We start from the raw sequence: 17,159 nt of genomic DNA on the forward strand, positions 1-17,159 counted from the left end.
GAACAAGTTCTGGGAGCCAAGGCTGAAAAGCTGGTAGGGACCAGACCAAAGGAGTTTGACCTATGCTGTGCCAAGGCAATGGGAACCATGAAGAATGTGGCAGTTGTGACTTGATCAAAGTAGAATAGGCCACAAAAGGCCAAGGCCTGGGTGATCCCCAAGTGGTGACTGCTATCTATGGTAGCCATTAGCCAAATGAGGCTACTGAGCACTTAAAATGTGACTAGTGCAACTGAGAAACTGAAGTTTTAATTTTATTTAAAACAAATTCATTTAAAGTTAAATAGCCACACGTGGTTGGTGGCTGGCCACCCTACTGGACAGCACAGTTCTAGAGTATGTTCCGGAACCATAGACCACAGAGAAACCTGAGAGCGGGATAAATGCTTCGGCAGCCACAGCCTACCTTACTGGGCAGTGTTGGGTCCTGGCCACTGAGGGTAGGGGATGGCAAGCCTGGGCCACTCACCCTCAGCAGCATGGCTGTGGGGCCAGGAATCAGAATGCTGGAACCATGCCTCAGGTGTGTTGGCCTCAGCCCAGCCCTGGTGTTCACAGGCTTGTTACCTTCATCCTTAGGGGGCCCAAGTGAGCTGTGACTCATGTTGGCACCCTCAAGATTCCAAATTAGCTCACAGTGGGGCTGTGAGGCCCCGCCCAGGATGTCCCCACACCCTCCATTGTAATGGCCCCAGAGCAACCAGACATGGCTGGGCCTGGTCTCTGACTCTGGGGGTGCTCCTGCCGTTCTGGGTAGACTGGCTATCTAGAAGTCCCAGAACACTTCCCCAGTCTGCTCAGCAGGAGAGGCCAGAGGCTTAACCTGGTAACTTCTGGGTGGGAGAACCTGCTCAGTGAAGCCTTCTCCAGCCAAAATGGAAACCCAGAGTATGGTACCAGGTGCTCCAGGTAAGAAGAGCCAGAAGGCAAAAATTCCACTTCTAGACGTGGTCTCAAATTAAGAGCTCTTACTCCTCCAGTCCACTTAAGGCAACACCCAGTTTGGAAAACTTGGTAATAAAGGAAGAAACATAAAGGTGACGACTCAGCCTCCCCTTTCTCTACTGACACACCGCAACATGGCAGGTCTCATTTCACTTTGAGAAGTGAAGAGAAAATCGTCAGCACGTCCTACAAAGGTCTTCCCACTGCTTCATTTGGGGGTCAGGGCGTAGTTTTGTAAAAAGTCCATCCTGCCCCTCATCTCTGGCTCTTAGCAGCCATCTTGCTTTAAAAGTGAATTCCAACAGGTTTCTGAGAATGGTGGCAAAGCAAGTGCCAAGAAAGTACTCTTGGGTACTTGGAGTACATGATCACAGAAGACTACACAGGCCTGCCTCAAAGGCATGAAGTTCTGATCTGACAAGCTTGTTAAAAAGTTAATAAGATGCTATGTACCCTCAAAAGAAAGCAGAAAAAAGGGTCTAAGGTCAGAAAGGGCTACTTAAACCAGCGACTCCATCAGCCTGAGACCAGAAGAACTAGATGGTGCCCAGCTACCACCAATGACTGCCCTGACAGGGAACACAGCAGAGAGGCCCTGACAGAGCAGGAGAAAGGTGGGTTGCAGGACTCAAACTCTAGTAAAAGGACCAGACTTGATGGTCTGGCTGAGACTTGAGGGACCCGGGAAGACATGGTCCCTGACTCTCTGTAAGCCCAAATATAAAACCATTCCCGAAGCCAACTCTTCAGACAAAGATTAGACTGGACTATGAGATATAAAATGATACTTGCGAAGAGTGTGCTTCTTAGCTCAAGTGGACACATGAGACTAAATGGGCATCTCCTGTCTGGAGGTGAGATGGGAAGGCAGAAAGGGACAGGAGCTGGTTGAATGGACACAGGAAATACGGGGTGGAAAGGAGGAGTGTGCCGTCACAATACAGGGAGAGCAACTAGAGTCACATAACAACGTGTATATAAATTTTTGTATGAGAAAATAACTTGAACTGTAAACTTTCACTTAAAGCACAATTAAAAAAATGGTCTAAGGCAAAATATCCTTCACATCACCTCAAGGGGGCAAAGCAAAGAGGTTAAGACACCAATTTTTCAAACCACAGACAGTGTAAAACCACCAACTGAGAAATCACATAAAAGCATAAGGAGATAACTTCTATGCAGCAAATACTAATTGGCACCTACAAGGTACAAAGCATGATGGGAAGCAGAAATTAATCAAAGATGCTCCCCTCGAGGCACTTTCAAGTCTTTCAGTTTCCTCTGGGGCAAAAATCAATGACCCTTTTCCAGTGAGCTTGTTATTGCCACTGTCCAATGGAAAGCAAGAGGCAGTTTGTCCAAGATACAGGCTGGAGGGTGGGGTGGGGAAGGAACAAGTAACAGGCTGCCAATTCCCCCAGACTAAGCCAGTTGCCACGGAATTGATTCTGGGTCATGGTGACCCCATGTGTGTCAGTAGAGCTGCGCTCTGTAGGGTTTTCAAAGGCTAATTTTTCAGAAGTAGATCCTTGGGCCTTTCTTGAGAGGCATCTCTGGGTGGTCTCAAACCACCAAACTTTTTGCACCACCCAGGGACTCCTTCCCCAGATTACAATCTTCTAATGTCTTGGGGTGGGAGATGGGAGAATACACCCTGAATGCCAGCATTCTGGGAGTCAAGGGGGGTGGCTGACCCATTCAATACACAAACCTTCATTCAAGATCCATCTTCAACATTACCTTGATGCCTTAAATCCAGAGTTCTCATTTATAACATCTCCAGAAAGTAAAGCCAGGTCTGCTGTTGGGGTGGTAGAAAGATCTAGGGGAGTAGCTTTCCACCAGTCCTCCACCCATGCCTTCAAAGGTGCCTTCTGGCCTGCATGAACCAGCTTGCTTCTTCTCAGCTGGCTGCCCACCCACCAGGGCTTCAAACCGGTTCGTTCCTGCTGGGTATTTTGGTTCCTGCTGGGTATTTGCATTGAGTCCCAGGTGATTCTTATATATAACTTCCTGGGAACTTGTTAGAAAAGCAAATTCTCAGTAGGGAATGAACTGATCAGAAACCCTGCCACCCACACACAGTTTCTCAGGAGGCCACTGGAACGTGGGCTCTACCAAGATAAGGGAGTAAACCAAGAAAAGAAAGGACACAGAGAAGAGGAAAGGGAATTCCCGGGATGAAAGGGAAGCAGAGTGAGGGGAAAGGGATACTTCCCAAGAGCAAGAGGAACTGTGGAAATTACCTGATACGTTTACTTTTAACTGTAATGAGAGGCACTTTCTGCCAACAAGAGTTTTACAGTAACAGCTGAGGCTCAGGGGAGAAATCAGTGAATTAGTGAGCAACACCCAGAAAAATAAGCTAGGAAAATTAGCTGGAAGAGTAGGAGGGGACAGACAAGAAATATGGAAAACTAAGAACTTTTCAGCCACGAAAATGTTTATATTACAATAACATAAACTCTGAACAGCAACTTGACCCAAAAATTACACTACCTCTGTATACTGGGAGGATAAGGGGGGGAAAAGTATGAGAGTGAGCTAAATGACTATCTTCTACAGTAGAAAAATGAATTCAGATAATAGATGTTTTTTAAAAGGTAACAATAGATACTATTTAAAATACAGAGGTCAATGGCAGCAAAGAGAACAAAGAGTACAAAGCAGCAGCCTCCAGGAGAAACAGATGATGCTAGGAGGGTACCAGGTAAGGACTGCTCTTCCAAACTACAAGCAACACTTTGATAGAAAATTAATACATTTTTAAATTATATACAAGTAGTAGTCCATGCTCAATTACCACACAGCTATATACAATGTTTCTTATTAGCCACCATTAAAAAAAAAAAAAAAAACCCGATGCCCTAGAGTCAATTCTGACTCATAGCAACCTTACAGGACACAGTAGAACTGCCCCATAGGGTTTCCAAGGAACACCTGGTGGATTTGAACCGCCAACCTTTTGGTTAGCAGCAGTAGCTCTTACCACTACAGCACCTGGGTTTCCATTACCCATTATAGTAAGTATTAAGTGTCAACTCATCAATTTTCAAAATTGTAATGCTTTATTTTCCCATAATCCCATTGCTGTCAAGTTGATTCTGACATACAACAGTCCTACAGGACAGAGTAGAACTGTGCCCATAGGGTTTCCAAGGAGGAGCGGATAGATTCAAACTGCAGACCTTTGTTTTGGGTTAGCAGTTGAGATCTTAACCACTATACCACCAGGGCTCCTTTCCCATAATAACTGACATCAAATTTGCTTCAGAGACCCTCCCCCCAATTTCCCTGCTGACATAGCAGTAATAATTAACAAGGGAAAGAGCTTATTCTACTGACAGACCCTTCAAGAACCAAAGCATCTGATCTCCCCTCCCCACTAATGGCTAGCCAGTATCAGGTATCAGGACCCCTCCGGCCCAGTCATTTCCTCAGGATTTTAATACCTACTGGGAGCCAGGTTCCCTTGGAGACACAAGGGAAATAGCCCTCAGGAAGCAAAGGTAAAGAGTAGGGAGTTAAATTTCAGGCAGTAAGGAACAGCAAAGAAGATTCAACAAGTTAATGGAATAGGCCCTGCAGCCTCTCTCAACCCAGAAGAGAACTGAGCCTTAAGACACCTCTTGTATGTAATGAATTAATCATACGCATGTGCATTTAGAATGGTACTAGTTGGGGGAGTTGAGAAATAGTCACTTGAATCCTTTTCTGTATTCTTTCTTTAGATGAGGAAGTCCAGTTGAGAAAGGATGGATACAGTGAGCTTGGGAGGGGAGCTTTAGGCAGAATGGTCAGTGAGTGCCTCTCAGAAAAGGGGTGGGTCATCAGGGCTGGAACAGGAAGAAGGAGCCGTGCCAGGGTAGGGCGGGGAGAGCTGCAGGCAGAGAGAACAAGTGTCAAAAAGTCCTAAGGCAGGAAGCAGCTTGGCTGACTCAAGAGACAAGAAGGAGAGGCAAAGAGGAGGTCAGGGGACTGTTGCTAGAGAAATCGCTCCTCAATATCACCAGGCAGAAGCATTGCTGAAGATGGATCTGGACTCAGAGAACCCTGAAGAGCAGGGGTCGCCAAACTTCCCACGTGCCTCCAGAGAAAGGAGTCCAACTTGCCCAAAGAGCCAAGGGGCTTTAGTTTCTTTCATTAATAAACACAAGCTGCTTCCAGAACCTATTCCAGAAACGGTTGCTACTGTGGCTGGTAGCATGACAGGTGAGGACTGTGTGGGTAAGTGGGGGCTTGCTTATAAGTTCTCAGCAAATACACTAAAATCACACAGTAGACTTAGAGAGCCACCCTTCCCCTTAGCCTCCCACCCTTCAAATGGATCTGTTCAACAAGATGGTCCAGCCCCAGAGGCGGATGGGGACACACACACCTTCAGCCCCACCACACACCCTGTGGCAGTTTCAGAGTGGCCTTATCCTCTTGCCTCCCCTAATCAGACGGCAGTAGTTCACCACCAGACCTGCCCTGCACACAAGTCCTTGCCACTTCTTTGAATCAAGACTTCACAAAAACCATCTCGCTCTCCAGCCAACATAAACCATAGGCAACAGAGGGCCTTATATGGCTCAAAGCTTTCTTACTGTGAAACAGACAGACGGGCTGCAGCTGGCAACTCTAAGAGAGAAAGACCAAAACAAAAAAAGGAGGCTGGTAGAAAACAGATCTTGTTTGTCAAATGGCTTTTTCATACCTTTAAGCCCCAGCAGCCTCCCAGTAAAGAGTTCCTATTGAGTGGGGCATGGTTTTGCCTCTTGGGTTCATGTGTTCAGTTGGGTTTAAACCAGAGGACACCAAGCAATCAGGCTGCCTGTGGATCCATACAGCTTTACAGAATTTTCAGTGTCCAGTTCATATGAAAATGGGGTTATACAGTTTCCTAAGAATTCTCCAGGGTAGCAGCCCTGACCCCTAGCTGCCAGCTCACCGGGCCTGCCTCGGTCACATGCCTGCCTGGCCCAGGAGGCAGGGCTGGGCCCCTGCCACAGATCCAGAATAGAAAAGGCAGCCCCAGAGACCTCTTAAGTTACCCCCCCACCTCCCCCCCACACACCCTGTGGCAGTTTCAGGGTAGCTTTATTCTTTTGCCTTCCCTGATCAGACCTGCCCCACACATGGCAGCCACATGCACTTGGCCCTCCTAAAGGATGCCACCTGCTAAAAATAGCGTGCCAGCACATGCTTGGCCAGGTGGACCACACCAAAGTCAAAGGACAAAGCAGGGAGGTTATTCTCAGCCCAGCCTTTTCACGCAGGGGACAGCAAGCACTCAGAGCCCATCTCAGAGCTGGCCTCCCTCCACAGAAGCTCCAGGGAAGTGAGAATCACTCCAGCCCTTTCCCTTGAGGGGAGAGTGGGAAGAAGAAGCTCCTACTGAAGACTGAATGGGTCTTCAGATCTGCTGTCCCTGGTCCTCACACACACGTATCAAAGCCTGAGAAGGTGCAGGGGTGGGGTTGGATACTGGGCTGGGGGCTGGGCTTGAACAGATCTTGCCAGCTTCCTCCAACTGGGGCCAAGCTACTCCCGGGTGACAACCTGTTGAGGGCCAGGGGATGGTCTTGTGACCGCCATGTGAGGTCTGACAGGCCACGTTATTATTAGACAACTTCAAGGTTGTCTTTGCAACCAGGAGACTGAGCTAAACAGTTGTCTTCTGAGCAGTTTGCCAGACTCTTAAGGCACCGTTACCTACCTCCATGGATAACAACCAAAGCACTGGCACAGGAGTCATTTCCTGAGCAGTGCAAAGGCACATTGACTAGTTACATAATTCGGATAATAAAACATGGCTTTGGAAAGACAAGGTACAGAGTCTCCTCAGCTATAAAATGGGATAATAGTAGCCCTCCAAAGGGCTGTTATGAGGCTTAAATGGCTCAAAACACTTAACGGTCTGACTCACAGTCTGTGGGAAAAAAAGGTTTCATCTTTTAAAATCGTAGTTTTCATTTTCTGGATGAGGATAAAGTGATAATAGGGCACTAAACAAGAAACAGCCTCTAAGCACGATGAGAGGGGCAGACCCAGGTCTACACCCAGCCCAGCCACCTGTTATGTCCTGGGATCACCTCACCCTCCTCAGGCACTCAGCTTCCTCAGTCACAAGCTAGAGATACTTAACCTTGGAGGGTTGAGAAAGAGAATGAATGGAATAGTTTGAAGACGGGAGGAAAAAAAAAAACTTCCTAAGATGTCAAGTATACAGCAGGCACTCAATATAGGTCCCTGGGTGGCATAAGCAGTTTACAATCAGCTGCTAACCTAAAAGTTGGTGGTTCAAACCCACTTGGCAGCTTCATGGAAGAAAGCCCTGGTGATTTGCTTCCATAAAAAGTACAGCCAAGAAAACCCTACGGAGCAGTTTACGCTGTAACACATGGGGTAGCCATGAGTTGGAACCGACTCACGGCAATGGGAATGCTGACTCCGAGAAAAGAGTGATATTCTGTGATATGCCCTGAGTCAGTCTAGCAGGGCTCAAACAAAGAACAGCCAGAACTAGAAGAGAGGAGCCTGTGGACGTCAAACCAGAGCTGTCCCACAGCAGCACTGTAGGACCACTCCCCTGAGGCCCAAGTCTCCTCCAACACCTCTGTAAAAACAGGCCTCCTGAGTGGGTAAACACTTAGATGGACCGGAGAGAGCAGAAAGAAAATAACGGCGCTTGTTCGTAAACCATCGGTACCCTGGCTTGGCAGAGGACCCACACTGGGATCCTACAGAAGAAAGTCATCAGTATGTGAAGGACTGAGTAGCAGCTCAGGTGACATCTGACATTTGAAGACCAAGGATGGCAAGGTATGGCCTTGGAGAACCAGCAACAACTTTGTGATAATAAACAGGCTCTCAAACCAAACGGCTTTCCAAGAGTTTGTGTCCCACTCTGCTATTTCACTGGTAAAGATTTTTCACACCTAGATCACCAGGCCTTTCTTCCAAGGCACCTCTGGGTGGACTTGAACCTCCAGCTTTTCCATTAGAGCACAGCACATTAACCATGCCCGGCTCTTCTGCTTCCCCTCCTACCCACAGGTGCTGTGCTCAACTTCTCTCTCAAGCTGACACATAACTGATCACTCCTTCCCAACTGGCAGATGAGCACTTGCTTCTTAGCTTGACACAGAGACAGCCAATACATAAATAATCTGTCACCAAAGCTGCTGGACTATGGAGGACTCAGCCCAAACATGGGATGCTTTAAGAGATTTACAAGCTGAAGTGATTAAGCTTTTAGAGTTGAGCAAAGAACACTCTTTAGACCAGTGCCATCCTACAGAACTTTCTGAAATGATGGGAATATTCCAGACCTGTGCCATTCAGGCTGGCAGCCTCTAGCCACATGAGGCAACTGAGCACTTGAACTGTGGCTAAATCCACAAGGAACTAATTTTTAAATTTTATTTACTGTTAAATTTTTTTATTTCATTAGCCACACATGGAGATGAGAAGGGAGGTATCTCAAACAACAAATAATAAAAATATTTAGAACAGTAGCTCCTTAAAACTAAGAGAACGTGAGATGCACCTAAACCAGCGGATCGGTTTTTTTTTTTTTAATGTCTTTGACTTGTACTGCCTTTGAACCAGGCTCTGAAGCACACCCCTCCCTCCTCCAGAGCCCTAAATTAGGCACTCCCACCGTCCCAGCTCTCCTGAGGTACCTTGCTACTCCAGGGCTCCCAGGAGCAGGATCTGAATACTTTTGGTGTTAACCAGCCCTCTTTTCCCAGTTGAGAAAATTGAGGACTCTGAGGGGAGGGACCTGCCTAGAATCTCAGGCAGGTTTCAGCCCTGACGCTGCACCAAAAGTCATTCCCCAATCTGAGGCTCTTCCCAGCCAAACTCAACGGTCAAGGAACCCTCGTCTGCCCTGAGCTCTGCATACCCGTGCTTCGAGAACTCACCTCAGGGGCCCTATTTTGTTCTTATGTGCAAAGGAGCCTCAGTGACACAGGACTAAGTGAGCCCAGCCAGCATTTCAGGATGGGGAACAGAATGTTTACCACTGGCTCCTGCAAACTATCAAACTGAGCTGCAGAAATGTCCAGACGGCGAGGGCCTGGACAGGATGAAGATGGTTCCTCTCTTAGCAGGAGAAAGTTAAGGAAAAGGACACCTTGAAAGCTACTTATTACTGGAAAACCAGTCAAAGAATGCTGAATGATAATACACTCTTCTCCTTTATTTTAAGGATCTGCTTAGAAAGAGGGAGAAGGAAAATTAGGAGAAAAGCCCGTAGGTTTAAGAATACTCCTTTGGTGCTCCTCACAAACGCCTGCCAGAGTTATCTAGTTTAAGACCAAAACTCATAAAAATACAAGCACTGAAACAATCCGGAACGACCTCCAGCTTCACTCTCCTCAATCGTACTCAGAGGTGTAAGGATTAAAAGGATTAGGGGGGTGTTTGCTTGTAACTCACCCAGCACAGTAGCTGTCAAGGAAGAGGGCCGCCCCTAAATTTCAGTTCCCATGTTCCCACCAAGCTACTTCTCTAGCCAGACCCTGTCCTGCTCAAAACTTTCTCACTGATCTCATTTCCTTTTGCCCAAGTTTAAAGTTAAGTACCAAGGCCAGCAGGTGGCATCAAGTTCACTCAGCAGGGTGCCACATTCACCGGCTACTCAATGCTAAGTGATCATAAAAGTGGAACCTATGCGAGGTATCATACTCGGGAAAGGTGGGGAAGAAACTTGTCCCAGGAAGCAAAGTTTAGGATTAAACTTAAAACCAGTTGCCACGGAGTCAACTGCAACTCATGGCGGCCCCACGTGTGTCAGAGTAGAACTGTACTTCACAGGGTTTTTAATGGCTGATTTTTCAGCTGCAGACGGGAGCCTCTGGGTGGACTTGAACCTCCAGCCGTTCTGTCAGCAGCAGAGCACAGTAACTATCTATACCAGCCGGGGACTCTAAGACCACTCTACCAGGTGCTGAGCAGTTGATTATGACCCACAGTGACCCTACAGGACAGACTGGAACTGCCCCATAGAGTTTCCAAGGCTATAATTTTTTTTTTTTTAATAATATTTTATTGAGTTTTTAGTGAAAGTTTACACAGCAAGTTAGGCTCCCATCTGACAATTTCCACACAAACTGTTCAGTAACATAAGTTACATTTATCACAATGTATCAACATTCTCTTTGTGTTGTTTGTTCCCCTTCCAGTTCTGTGGTTTCCCTGACCCTTTACGTTCTCATCTCTGCTTTTGAGTAATTGTTGACCTTTTGGTCTCATACCGATGGTCTGATCTTATGGGTAATATCCTTTGTGTGCCACTCTGCTATTTTGCTAAAAGGTAATCTCAGGAGATAGGCTCAGTTCTAGGTTTAAAGAGTGTCTCAGGGAGATAGTCTCAGTAAGTCCTTTGTTCTCTACCGTTGCAGTTTGGTTTTTTTTTTTTAAACAAGAATTTGAGTTCTGCTCCACATTTTTTTCCTGTGCTATCCAGGACCATCAATTGTGGCCCCAGTCAGAACAGTCAATGATGGTAGCTGGGCACCATGTAGTTCTTCTTGTCTCAGGGTAGAAGAGGTTATGGCTTGTGTAGACTTGTTTCTTCTCAGTTTTTGGATACCTTCTTATTATTTTACTCCTGAGGATAGAGACCCACAGTTGTGCCTTAGATTGCTGCTTGCAAGCTTTTAAGATCCAAGATGCTACACTTCCCTTGGATGCCGATCTTGATTTTTGTGAACTACAGTATGCCAACTGACTGAGCTGTCCCATGACACTATGGTCCTAAACTTTCAAACCTTGAAAACCAATCTTGGAAGCTGTTTAGTTACATCTGTGGAATATCCATGTTTGTGTCTTCAATGAAGATATGTGCCTGTACCCACATATTTATATTTACATGTACTTAGAGATATTTCTATCTGTTCTTACCTATGTACACACCTACACCTACCTGTATAACAATATAAAGCTATAAATCTTTACAGAAGCAGACTGCCACCTCTTTCTCCTGTGAAACAGGTGGCGGGTTTGAACTGTCAACCTTTCGGTTAACAGCTGAGTGCTTAACCAGAGAGCCATCAGGGCTCCTTCAAGACCTCTACAGAAATTAGCAACTCTCAGTCTGAGATGATTTCAATGGGACAAGTGGCTCATAGAACAAACCACCTCCCTGTAATAGAGGAAAACACACTTCCAGTGATCAGCTAAAGGGATTAACTCACACCTGAAACAACTGCTCCAGGTACACAGGCTACATGAGCCTCAGAGCCCTGAAATGCAAGCAACGTGACTGACTCTTGTTGCTGCAAGCTTAAGCCAGAAGTCTAACTAGCAAAGCGTTGGGAAACCAATTGGTTTTCCTTTTCCTTCCAACCAAGTTCCTAGGCCAGAGGCTGGGACAGAGGGTGCTTTTAATAAAATTCAAATCACCCAAGTGATTCACAAGAAACTTTAAGTACAGTCAGTCTTAGTTAGAGATTCATTAGGGGGAAGAAAACAATGCTGGAGTACTAACCATACACTAGGCATAGCCACGAGTCTCGAAAATGTTATCTCAATTTATTAGAGCAGGGAAGGGGAACACTGTGAAAGCTAAAACTAGTCTTCCCCTACAAACTACGGCTATGATCTTGTCTGGGTCCAAAGCCCAAAAACAATTTGGATTACCAGGTAGCAAGACAAATCGCTTTAAAATATTGATGGCACGGCAACCTTATACCGGAGACAACAACTTTGTAGGGACCTGGGCAGCTCACGTATGCACTCACTTATTTCCACTGTCACCCTGTAGTGGTCAAGTATGAATGTATTTCCAAAAAACCTTGTGACATTCACACAAGGGACTCCAGCCAGAGTCAAATCCATTAGACCCCTGTCTCACTGGCTTGGATCAGATACCTGCAAATTCCTGATTTGCATACCTTTAGGATCCAGAGGACCCCCTTTAGCCTAGGGCCACATTTCATGGAGACTATATCCAGGACTTATTACCCAGAACCCATAAAACTAGTTGGAAGTGAAAGAGAAAAGGTTCAAAAACAAGTCAAAAAGCTCCAGTGCTCAGGAGTGTTAAGTAATCAGCAGACCAGCCACGTGAATGCCAAAAACAGAGGAATCCGATAATGATCAAGTCAGGCTCCCCCTTCTTCACTTTAAAGATGCTCTGTACCTTTAAGAGGAAAGTGGATGGGTGGTGCTTACTAAGAGTTCCAAGCTTTGCCTTCTAAATAAAGTTATGAGTTTAAAAAAAAAAGCTACTAATTTAGGAAGGATTTAGCAGTTACAAGAGCATGAAAAAAAGGTTATTAGTTGCCAGAATTAATAGTTTTTTTTGTGAATGTGCTCCTTGATCAGAATTGCAACATCAGGGGGGAGTAGCAAACCTACAGCTAAGACTGTACCAGGTTCAGCAACCCAGATTTCACAGCAGGGGAGAAATTTAAACACCAAGTAGCCTGCACTTGAGTAGGGGAAAGATAGTAAGTTTGATCTCCAAAACCTATTGTCGAGTCGATTCCGACTCCTAGAGGGCCTATAGGACAGAGAAGAACTGTTCCACGGGGTTTCCAAGGCTGTAATCTTTACGGTAGCAGACTGCCACATCTTTCTCCCATAGAGCGGCTGGTGGGTTTGAACCACTAACCTTTCGGTTGGCAGCCGAGTGTTTTAACCATTGCACCACCAGAGCTCTCGCGTTTAATCTAGCTATTAACTAATTGCCCTCTAAGTACACCCCACTCCGCTTGAGAGGCCTCCACTCGCACCTGCCGCGAAGTCCACCGGGTTCCTGTTAGCGGAGGACGATGGGCAGGAAGGCGCCTGCCACCCTGGGCATCTCTCTGAGGAAGAAAGATCCCGAATCGCTCAGGGCGTCCATCCAGTCTCGAGTCGGTTCTGCACCGGCCACCTCCCATGCCAGGGATAGGGAAATGGCAGGAACCATAAGCCAGGGCAAAAACTAAAACACAGGAAAGCCCTCCCCGAGGCGTCCAGCCCACCGCCTCTCCACGCACATTTTAACCCATCACCCCGAAACCAGCAAGGTCCCTCCAGACCGCAGGCCTGAGGCGGAGGTGGGGGTGGCAGCGGGGCGCGACACGTGACGGGCGGGCCCCCGGGCGTTAAGTCTGCGGGCACACGGGGCTGGACAGCCTCCATCTCTCCGGACATGCTTAAAGGGGCTGCGAATGCTATCCTCTCGAGAGACACCCATGCCTTCGACCTGCCTACCCTGACTCGGTTCAAACGGTCCCTCCGCCCGAAAAGCGTTCTGCTCACAATCGGTCTCCCACAGCCCATCTTCCCGGTTGTGCAGACCGAGCCCTTTCCACTTGTTCACCGCATATTACTCCCGAGAACTGGGCTACCTGCTCGGGTTCACCGCCGGCGCCGGGCCTACTGTGCGGGGAATCCAGGGCGCGCCAAGGGGCCCAGAAGTTGGCTGAGGTTCCTTAAGTTACCAATTCAACCCCAATCAGTCCCTCAGGAAGTGGACAGAGGGCCAGGCGGGGCCAGGGGGACCTCCACGCCCTACTTGGTACCTGGTCCTGCCCACAGCCCGCCCGGCGCAGCCGCCTCCTCTCGGGACTGACTGGGTACACACGACCTTTGAAAAGTAAACGCGTGTGGGGTTGGGCGACCTTGGGTGGGACGCGCCGGTCTGTTTCACAGGAGGGCGTGCGCGCTCTGGGAAAGTTAAGCTGCAGTGGAGCGCCCCAGGCGTCGCGTCCTCGCCCCCACCCCTGAGGATGGTGACACGGGTGCGAGGAACGGCGCGGCTGCGAGCGCCGCCCTAAGCTACGCACACCCGATCCGTCAGCGGGTGCCCACGGGCAGACAACCCCGGTGGGGTAGGACCAAGGGGCGCACAGGCGAGCAAAGGGAAAGGAACGGCCTGCTTGACAGCGGGCGGCGGCCCGGAGCCGATGCGCACACGCTCGGCGTCGGGAACCTACTGCCCAAGGGGCACCTAGAGCGCGCGTCGCACCCTGCACCTGCACCTCAGGCTTCCTTCCCATCACCCAACGGAGTCGCCCGCCGCGTCCCGGCAAGTGGTCCCCGGAGCAGCTGCCCCCGGCCGCCCCAATTTACCAGCTCCTTGGCGATCGTCGGGACGCAGAGTCCTCGCGCCGCCGCCGCCGCCCCGGGCCCCGCAGCGCAGCGCCCGGCGGCTCCCCCACGTGCTCGCCCCGGCCGGTGGAACACAGAGACATTAAATACTGAGGACGCGCAGCGACGTGCCCGCGGCGAGACGCAAAGCCCCGCCCCCGCCCTCGTGCCCCCGCGCCCGGCCCCGCTCACCTGCGCGTGCGCGCCGCCTGCTGCTAACCGCCGCGCCGCGGTCACTCCCCTCCCAGCTGCGCCAGAGGGGGCGCGGTCTGGACTGCCCCGAACATCCCGCCGCCAGCGCCGTCGCCGCCGACCGGAGCCGGGCCTTGCTCGTGCTCTCGCGAGATGAGCTGTAATCTCGGCAGGGCTCGGGAGTGGGGGTCTTCGCCGGAGTCTTAGTACCCGGCGGAGTCTGGGTACTGTGCCTCGCAGGCCCGGAGTGGGTTTCCTGCAGGAAGCAAACCTCTTCCTAATCCCGCCCCGGCTCTGGACACTCTCGAGGGGTCAGTTGGACCGCTGCCTGCCTGGAAACGGAGCGCCCTCTGGAAAAGGCCGGGGGCGGGTGAAGGGCAGGCCTCTCCTTGCTTCGGGGTTTTCAGTTTTTTCGTAATCCCGGACTAGCAGCTCCAGGATTGTAATGCCTATTTACATTGTAATGCATAATTGAGTGATCATTAATGCTCAGTAATAGCATTAGTTATAATGATGATACCTGGTACCACTCAGATGCCCTTTTCTTGCCCATTTTCACAAGCCGGTGGTGTCGAAGTGAAACACTGTCCTCTAAAGGGTTGGGTTTGGGGGTGATTCCTGAGAAGAGGGGCTCAATCACCATGACTCACTGATTCCGCCAGGGAATTTGGGAAAAATAAATCACCGCCCAGAGAAGTGAAGACGGTCGTGTTGCGCTGGCCAATCCTGCTTTCAGCCCTAAAACATAAGGACATGAAATTAATATTTGTTTGGGCAAAATGTAGGAAATAGGTCATGCTAATAGCTAACCATTATTTGGGAAAGTGCGTAATCTTCAGTAGTGATCAAATGCAAATTAATATGGCAATGAGAAACCATTTACCTATTGAGTGTTAGATAGGTAGATAGATCCCAGTTGCAAGGTGTGTTAAGTGTCATGAAGGAAACAAGTAGAAAGCAGAGGTAGGGAAGAAATAACAAGAGACCTATTTTAGGTGCTGCGATCAGGAAAAGCCTGAAGTCAAATTCAAACTGATACCTACTGGATGAGCAGGAGCCAGTCTTGCAAATTGAATATGGGAATAAGGGCTGGGGGGAATATCCCCCACAGAGGCAGCAACACAGGCAAAAGTAGGAAACAGCTTCTGGTGAACTATAAGACCCGGGTTGCTTTAATATAGTGAGAGCCAGGGTAGTGCTGGGAAAGAGGATTGAAGACATACAGGGAGTCTTGCTTTGTTTTCTTTGTGGGGGGGCACGGGGGAACTGGGTCACCATAGCAAAGCTTGGATTTTATTCTACTCTGCTCAGTCCCAAAGCCAGGCATGCTTCTGCCTCAGGTCCTTTGCACTTGCTGTTCCCTCAGCCTGGAGTATTCTTCCACAGAGGTCTGCATGACTCATTCCTTCGCCTCTTTCAAGTCTTTTGCTCAATGGTTATCTATTCGGTTCCAGTGAAGCCTTCCCTGTACTCCCTGTTTAACATCATTAGTGCACGCATGTGGGCACACAGGCAACACACAGCTTTTCTCCCCAGCCCTTATCGCTATGTACATGCTATATATTTCACTTATTTCCTGAGGTAGGGATTATTTTTTTTTTTTAGTACTTAGAGGGGAGCCCTGGTGGGGCAGTGGTTAAGACCTTGGCTGCTAACAAAAAGGTCAGCAGTTGGAGTCTACCAGCCACTCCTTGGAAACCCTATGGAGCAGTTCTATGCTGTCCTCTAGGGTTGCTATGAGTTGGAATCAGCAGCAATGGGTTTGAGTTTGTTTTGTTTTTTTTTGGTTGGTGTGGAAACCCTGGTGGGGTAGTGGTTAAGAACTACAGCGCTAATCAAAAGGTCGGCAGTTAGAATCCACCAGGTGCTCCTTGGAAACTCTATGGGGCAGCTCTACTCTGTCCTATAGGGTCACTATGAGTCAGAATTGACTCGATGGCAACGGGTTTTTTTTTTTTTACATAGAGGACACTCAGGAATATTTTGTTTAGTAAATGAAGGGGAAGCCATTAAAAGGGTTAAATAGAGAGTGACACGAGATAATTTGTTTTTAAAAGCGAGTTGTAGCTGCTGTGTGGAGAATGGATTAGAGGGAGACAAGTGTAGAAGCAGGCAGACCAGTTAGAAGGCTGTTGCAGTGGCCCAGGTGAGAAATGATGCTGGCCCTAACTAAGGGTGGTGGCAGTGGAGATGAAGAGACTGCTTGGCACTCAAGTTGTGTTTTGGAAGTAGTAGAGACAAGACTTGCTGATGTTGTTGAGGGTATAGAAAGGGGAACAATGAACCAGGATGCTTCTGGCTTGAGTTACTGCATGGACTAGGGCCCAGTTTACTGAGATGGCAGAAGGTAGGGGCAGAGGAACAGTGAATCGTAGTTTTGTTTTGGAACTGTTTAAACTGGTTTGGTGATATCCAAGTGCAAATGATAATTCAGTTGGATATGCAAGTGTGGAGCTCAGAGGAGCTGTCTGGGTGGGAGTTACAAGTATGTATTGAAAATTATGTAAAAAGGAGATACTTTAAAGAAAGACAATGTCCTGGCAATGGTGGAGGTAGGACATGTCTACAGGGAAGAAAATGAGGAAACGATGTCCAGGGAGTTAAGTCCTAGATGCCTTGGTAGGAAAATATGGGGAAAGGAGGAAGTAGAAGAAAGAGGGAGATTGAGCTTTGAATGTGGTTATGAGAAGAAGGGACAGAGGAGCCAGGAATGAATGAAAACAATACCTCAGATCCTAGGTGTGGAGGCATGAACAATACCTGCCAGGAGAAAAGGAATGAGGGAGAAAAAAGTAGGTGTGGAGCAACTGGAATACAAGGGAAAGTGCAAAATACAAATCAGAGTGGGCAAAGTGAGAATACAGGCTTAACTATAATCACGATCAGAGATTAACCCAGTGGCTATGATTACCGAAGTGGCCACCAGGGCAGGGCAGGTCAGGTCA

At 48.4% G+C, this 17,159-nt stretch overlaps 1 protein-coding gene across 4 annotated transcripts in view; it reads right to left on the bottom strand.

The window, feature by feature from the left end:
• Positions 1-14,355, bottom strand: part of AKAP1 (A-kinase anchoring protein 1) — a 39,113-nt gene extending 24,758 nt beyond the window's left edge. The window contains exon 1 of one of the 4 annotated variants that reach the window (XM_049861299.1): positions 14,215-14,355. The gene's annotated coding sequence lies outside the window, so the exon portion shown is untranslated. The other 3 variants (XM_049861297.1, XM_049861300.1, XM_049861298.1) reach the window with 3 other exon arrangements.
• Positions 14,356-17,159: the final 2,804 nt, after the last annotated feature.

This window comes from Elephas maximus, chromosome 19, assembly GCF_024166365.1.
Source record: "Elephas maximus indicus isolate mEleMax1 chromosome 19, mEleMax1 primary haplotype, whole genome shotgun sequence".
NCBI lineage: Eukaryota > Metazoa > Chordata > Mammalia > Proboscidea > Elephantidae > Elephas > Elephas maximus.